At 35.1% G+C, this 7677-nt stretch overlaps 1 long non-coding RNA gene across 1 annotated transcript; it reads right to left on the bottom strand.

The window, feature by feature from the left end:
• Positions 1-1286: 1286 nt before the first annotated feature.
• LOC110877956 lies at positions 1287-3233 on the bottom strand. Its single transcript, XR_002557439.2, has 2 exons — positions 2770-3233; positions 1287-1376 (listed from the first exon to the last, which is right to left on the bottom strand). It is a non-coding gene; the product is annotated as an uncharacterized LOC110877956 (long non-coding RNA).
• Between the last annotated feature and the right edge of the window lie 4444 nt (positions 3234-7677).

Genomic DNA, 7677 nt, shown 5'->3' with positions numbered 1-7677 from the left:
CTGCTGCTTCTTCAAGCTCTGCCAAACTCTCTTCACTCATCACTTCACCGACTTCCTTAGCTTCAATAACACATTCTGACTCTTCAACAATTTTGTTACACCCTAACACATTTAACCTTAAAAATAACGCAGCGGAAAAAGAGCTTTAAAATTTTCTTCCGTATTAACAACATTTCTTTCACGAAGGATCCAAATCCTAAAAATGTTAAACGTACTATAAAAGAATTTTACAACATTCATACTAAAATTTAGATTTCCAAACGTTATATACTTCAACTATGTGACCAATCTATCCGTACAATCCTTGCTCTTGACTCGATCTACGTCCGCTTCACTTCCATAGCAGCAGAAGAAGTCCGTGTAACACCTGTGGGCATCACATACAACTTAACTATTAGTCAAAGGCAACATCATATAACATTAATCTCATGTAATTAAAGACTGAATAACGTTCGTCAATTTAACATTAATTCATCCAATTATTCTTTCTCATCCTCTTATTCCGGGTTGGGTTTAAGTTTCGTAAGAATCCGGTGTACTTGTTCCTGCATCACATACCAACCTCAAACGCATAATTAGTAACGTTAAAATTCTACGTATCTAAATCATGCACATGTACATGTTTACATGTATACATATGCGTCTACATACGTACATGTCCTCCTATATTTCTACATACCTGCATTTACTCATACGTACCTTCTTCTATACCAACCCCATATCTACATTCGCGCATGCATTACTACTTCTCTACATACATTCATATATACCTACGTATCTTCGCATACGCATAATACACATCTACATACATACATACCTTTACTTGCATACCCACGCATCTAATTACATACATACATGATTACATCTTCGCATATGTATTTACATACATACATACATAACTACATACACACATACCTACTCACATACATACATACATACTTACTTGCATCCACATATATATATACGTTCGTACCTACACACGTATGTACTTTCATATTCAAATACATAATGCTCATGCTCATACATAACTACTTACGTACATACATACACCAATACCTACATATATACATACATGCATACATAACTCCATACTTACATACATTCATAAAATGAATCATAACTACACCCGTGCATACCTTAGCTCACACGTGCATGTACTTACGTAATTTTCCTAAATGCATTCATACATACCTACTTGTCGGCCATTTTATATACATCAATCATCCCATTCAACCATAACAAGAAAACTCTATATGTACACTAAGAAGTGGATCGAAAGTCACTTACCTCGAGCGTTAGTGTTCACGCTTGTTTCCTCGCCTCTGCTTGACCCGTTAACCTTCCGTTTTCGAGTCCTTGCTAATGTGATTCCTATTCTCTCATGTCATCACAATTACATTATGGTTAGCACACCTGCTCATTCATACTACATTCGTTTCTTTCCATTAATACATTACTTGACTTTTTATTAACCAAATACCACATACATAAGGCATATAGACTAAAAGTCACCTTGTTCCTTATTCAAGCAACTCAATTATCATCATACGCGACACATAGATTATCTACTACAATACGCCTGACTTCTCTACTATTACAATCATATCCGAGAGGCTAACCATGCTGTACATTAACGCCAATTTTACACATAGTAACGCTTTAAACACACCTTAACAACTGTAACATTCACCCGAAGCAATATTTAGTGTTTAGTAAATTGGTGACTAGAAAATCATATGTTTTAAGTTCACAAAACACATTATTTTCATTGCCGCATTTTTTTTTCACGCAGCAGCTGTTCGGGGTCATTTTCCCCCTTTTTAATCACCTAATCCGACTTCGACTTTCAAATAAGAATTGTAATATGCGAAACAAGCTTTCCAACGATATAAGGCTCGTTGTCTAATTCCTAATAACGAATGAGATACGACCTTTACAAGATGGCTATCTAGGGCTGTCAAAATGACGAATTTACTAACTTTTCATGCTGTTTTGACCCACTAAATCTCCTAACCAGCATCTTGTGACCAAATAAGAATTGTAACACGCGAAACAAGCTTTCCAACGATATAAGGCTCGTTGTCTAATTCCTAATAACGAATGAGATACGGCCTTTACAAGATGGCTATCTAGGGCTGTCAAAATGACGAATTTACTAACTTTTCATGCTGTTTTGACCCACTAAATCTCGTAACCAGCATCTTGTGACCAAATAAGAATTGTAACATGCGAAACAAGCTTTCTAACGATATAAGGCTCGTTGTCTAATTCCTAATAACGAATGAGATACGACCTTTACAAGATGGCTATATAGGGCTGTCAAAATGACGAATTTACTAACTTTTTAACACAAACTTGAATCAATTCAAGTTGCGTGTAGGCATTTTATCAAACACTTTGTGGGCGTACAACAAAAAGGCACAATGTACAAGTATTTCATGCTCATATTCTACCACTTGTTTCCAATCCTCAACAATAACACTACATCATATTTCTTTCAAATCCTACTCAATCTAACTAGTAAGAATCGATCATATAGCACGCCATACATCAAAATTATACAAGAATTGAACATGGTAATTCATTCATCTCACCATTCTTACTAGCACAAGTGGGTTTTATCCCAAAACATCAAATTGCTTAGAATCTTACATAGTTCATGTTCTACACGGTGATTCTAACACATATACATGATTAATTTTACACAATTTCACGGATTAAACCTAAACCACTTCATACAAGATCATCAAATCATAAATTGCAACTTACCTTATGATCAATATACTTAGATTAAGTTGTATCCAGTCTCATGCATTCGATTTGTGACAAGAACCACCATTAATTTGCTGAATTTTGACCTTGATTGAACAAGTAGGGTTTCACCCTTTCTTTCCCCCTCCTGGTCGCGATACCCACCACGCACCCAACTACTGGGTTTTTAATTTTATTATGTTATTTATCAATCTTACACATTCAACCCCCATGCTATCTATTGTTGTCACCTAATAACCCTTTTCCAAGTTTTATAAACTTTCTTGATACTTTTAAACTTATCTAATTATATAAAACACTTAGACATTTTAAGAAAACAACTTTCAAGTTGTTCACTTTGGTCCCCATGTTTCGTTTTAATTAAATAAGGCTACAACCCCTCGTTTAATACCAACGATACTAATATTCAACTAGGTTAATTATTCCTAGTTAATATTCATTTACGGGTTCACTTTTACCCCTAACGGTATTGTACCCGTTCCTTTATATTAACCGGGTTTAAATTACCAAACCCGTTTTTGGGGTGTTACAAATTTCTGCCATCATAGCAAGACCCTCACCAGGAATATATTTATCCCAACTAAACCCTTCCGCAATCTTCTCATCATCCTGATTTACCAAAAGAGCCTTTTCTGGTTTGTTTTCAATTTGAGGTCTTGGATTAAATGGTTGTTGACTATTTTTGTGATAGATTGCTTGTCGGTAGTAGTCATTTGTGAACAGATTCTGATGATTGTTTACTTCCCTGTTTGGACACTCGCGTTTGAAATGCCCTTTTTCTTTGCAATTGAAACACATAACTTTCGCTTTGTCAAATCCAAGCTTACAATCAGGTCCTGAGAGACTGTTTCGTCCGGTTATTTCCATGAACCTTTATGCTCTCCTCACTAAGCTCGCCATTCCCCATTTGATATCAATAAGTTCTAATTCTTCAGGATCAATTTGTTCGTAATCCTCCTTTGTCATGTCTGGATTACCGATCCTTCCAGCAACTAGACTCTCATATGATTCAAGAACGGAAGCTAATAGTGCGATATGTTGCTTTGCAGCTGCTTCTGTAAAATCTTGACCATTTTTGATGTTTACAGCAATATTGCACTGTATCCCAGAAACGTAACTCTGATTATTTGAACTTAATGAACTTTGAGGAGACACTTGTTCTTGATCCTTAGGATTTAGTTCATAACTTGTGAATGGTGAATAGTTGTTGTTTGGTGTGCTTTGAGAAACTCCAGATGTAGGCTCAGCACTAAATGCTGTCTGAATTTTTGGACTTGGGTTAGATGTTGCAGAAGAGCTTCCTTTGTAGTACAATAGAACATCTTGTTGTACATTAGCATATTTCATTTTTCTGATCTTTTTAAGTTCAAGCTTATGTGATTCAATTTTCTCAATGAACGTGCTTAGATTGAATCCAACATATTCCAAGTTATTTTTCAAAACCAACAAATATGTGCCCCATTCATCATGCAGTAAAGCATCTGCCAACTTGTCAACCCATTCTTCATCTGTTTTGGTAATGCTCAAACGCTTCATTTCTACAACCAAATGACAATATCTCTCGATCAACTCTTTTGTTGACTCACCCTTGATAGCAGTAAAAATATCAAATTCCTTTTTCAGCAATGCCGTCTGGCTCTTTATCATCGAAACACTTCCAAGAAACTTGACTTTTAGTGAATTCCAGATAGACTGCGAGTCACTTTGGTTTTGTAGCAAAACCAAAATATATTCTTTGATTGCTTGTTGCAAGATACTCATCATTTTCTTCTCGGCTTTAAAACTATCATGTTCAGGCCGAGTTAACTGATGAAGTGTTTTCTCAATAGCCGCTCCATTCGTTGGAGGTACATACTTTGACTCAGTTTTCATCCAACACTCAAAATGATTTGCCTGTACCCAGGTTTTATACCTCTCTGACCACCCTGAATATTCGTCAATGTTCATTAATTTTGGTGGCTTTGGCATTGTACCAAGCTCGTTTTCCATGTTTACGTTCTGCACAATACTTGCTGGAGTTTGAACTGCTGTCATTCCCCCTCCAGAAAACATGTTATAAAATTCTTGGTTATCCATTTTAAACTATGAAAACAGTTTCGAAAAATTTTCTAAGTTTTTGAAAAATTCACTTTTCAAACGAAATGGCTTCCACACGGTTTGGATTTTCAAACAGAATGAATCTTCAAATGAAATGGACTGATTTCAAACAGAATGAATTCAAACGAAATGATCTTTCAAGCGAAATGATAATTTCAAACGAATTGGAATGCCATTTCATGAAAAATGAGTAACAAAGTTCCAATTCGTGCGAAATGATCAGACAATTCGGATTTTCAAGCGAAATGGTCCGATTCGTACGAAATGTACAAATTTTTAAAGCAAAATGTAAAACTTCACACGAAATGGTTCATTTCGTACGGAATGGACACAATTTTCGTACGAAATGATAAATTTTCACACGAAATGATGTTTTTGGCACTTTTTAATAAATTTTAGTCCGAATTAAGGTCTGAAACTTTGAAGGATTGATTAAAATGGTGTTTTACACGTTATATCCAAATCTCAGTCCATTTTGTCCGTGGAATCGTTCAAAAATCTAAGAATGAGTAGAAGTAGAGAGTTCTAAACCATTCAAAGCACTAATTCAGCCGATTTGACTCATCCTGAGCTCTGATACCACTTGTAGGGTCGATATTCGACCTAAATGAGTCGGTCTGAGTCAAATCTAGGTCACTAGAGAGGCGGAAACAGTCTAGTAACTGAGAATCGGTGTTAGAATGTGAGTAGAAGCAGAGAAATACACTTTAAACTGGTTTTCCATTGATTTTAGACGTTAATACACGCAGAGAATTTTACTGCACTTCGTGACAACTTTCATCGAACCGTTACAAATGGAAAACCCAACACCCATATATATAGGGCATCCATTCCGCACGAAATGACAAGTTCCATTTCGCACGAAATGGCAAAGTCCATTTCGTGCGATATGGACATTACATATCCATTTCGTACGAAATGGTACAAACAAACATAAACTTAAACTTTTACACTTTACACCCCTATTACAAGTTACTTGACACGACCTAGACTGATGACGTAGGTGATAGACATTGTGTACCAACAATAATATTATCTACATACATAAGAAAATAGACGAGTGTTCCACAAAAGTTGAGAATGAATAGAGATAAGTCAATCTTGGAACCGTAAAAACCTAGTTGATGTAGAGCCATGGATAGTTTTGTAAACCAGGCAAGCAGGGCTTGTTTGAGCCCATATAAAGACTTGTGTAATAAGCATGACCTGCCCTGGCGGGATTAACAATACCAGGAGGTTGCCTCATATAAACTGTCTCTTGAATATCACCATATAGAAAAGCGTTCTGGACATCCAACTGCCACATAGACCCCTTGTTTGTGACAACAAGTGATAAGACAGTCCGAATAGTATCGGTTTTGATATGTAAAGAAAAAATTACAATTATACTTTTTGTTCTTTCTATTCTCATTCTAATTTTCTTCTCAAAAGATCTTTTACAGTGGAGGGATCAAATGAAAAGAAAATTATTTATACAAATAGAAAGAATAAGTTTAAACCAATAAGAATGCTCCATTTAATATTTGTATTTAATGTTACTGTAATAGTATATGGATAGATTTACATAATTGATTAACTTATTTTATCCCAATAAACTAGCTAATTGAATTAAACTAGTAATCGATTTTCAAGATATACCCTTTCAAAACAAACATAATTTACGTGAATGATATGTGTAGGATAAATATAGGATAAATCTCAATATGTGTAAAATATATGTAGGATAAATTCCAATGTGTATAGGCTAATATTTTGGTATTTATGATAACTTGTTTATAACTAATTAATTAGTGGAAGAGAATAATAATAATAAGATAAGAAAAAAACTATTTAATGTTTTATATCTACACTCTTTTTTTGTTTCTCTTTCTCACTTTTTTTAAAGTAAATTAGAAGGACTAGCACACCCATGCCCCCTAGCATGCCCGTGCTCACCTTCCCCCAACCAGCCTATAAATAGAGGTTTCATTCACCCATTTGAGGGATGCCCTTCTTTCCTCTCTTGTTCCCTAGTATGCTACAGTCCCAAGGCTGATAGAGTTGTTCCTTCTTGGCCTTGTTCTCTCACCCTTGAAGGCTCTAGTCCCTTAGAGAAAGTGTGGATGATCCATGAAGCTTGGTTAATCAATAGTCAAGTATGACATGATCATGATACTTCCTAAACCCATTTGCTTGGAAGTGAGAGGTTGATCCTAAGGGAAGGCATTTGATTCATGCAAATGGTACATATAGAAGATATCAATTACACAAGTTTTAAATTTATAAAAATGGAATTTACCTAAAACCAAATTACACATATAACCGGAAAGTATACTTTTCGTATACGTAATATAGTAGGGGTAAGAACCAAGTATCGATCCTAATGACCAACTGGTTATCGTCTACCAATATCTAACCGATGTAAGGGTGATTTGTGAAGAGACTAATGAATGCAAATATACACAAACTGTGGATTTAGAGAAAATAAAGTTAACCGTTTAGATTTTGATTCATCTTGACTGGAATGACTACTAGTTTTAAGTGGTTATAAAGACTATTTTGTTAATTAGTTCAAATAGCGTGTGAATTGCTAAAATGGATTACAACCTTACTAGGGTTAATCCCACAAAACAATAGAACTAGTGTTATAGACACACTCCAAAACCTAATCTTGAGGAGCAAATTTTAGTTCTCATCCTTTATAACTTAGGGTTTCTGTTATTGTTTAGAAACATAGATTCACGAATTGAGCGATTTACTATCTATGCTACTCAATTTTAAGCAAACCCTAACTAGTTTCTAGATCCATTTATTTAGACCCTTCTCATA

This window comes from Helianthus annuus, chromosome 9 (genome assembly GCF_002127325.2).
Source record: "Helianthus annuus cultivar XRQ/B chromosome 9, HanXRQr2.0-SUNRISE, whole genome shotgun sequence".
In the NCBI taxonomy this organism is placed as follows: domain Eukaryota; kingdom Viridiplantae; phylum Streptophyta; class Magnoliopsida; order Asterales; family Asteraceae; genus Helianthus; species Helianthus annuus.
Note: the sequence above shows the minus strand (reverse complement) of the source record. Positions and strands in the feature narration are given on the sequence as shown.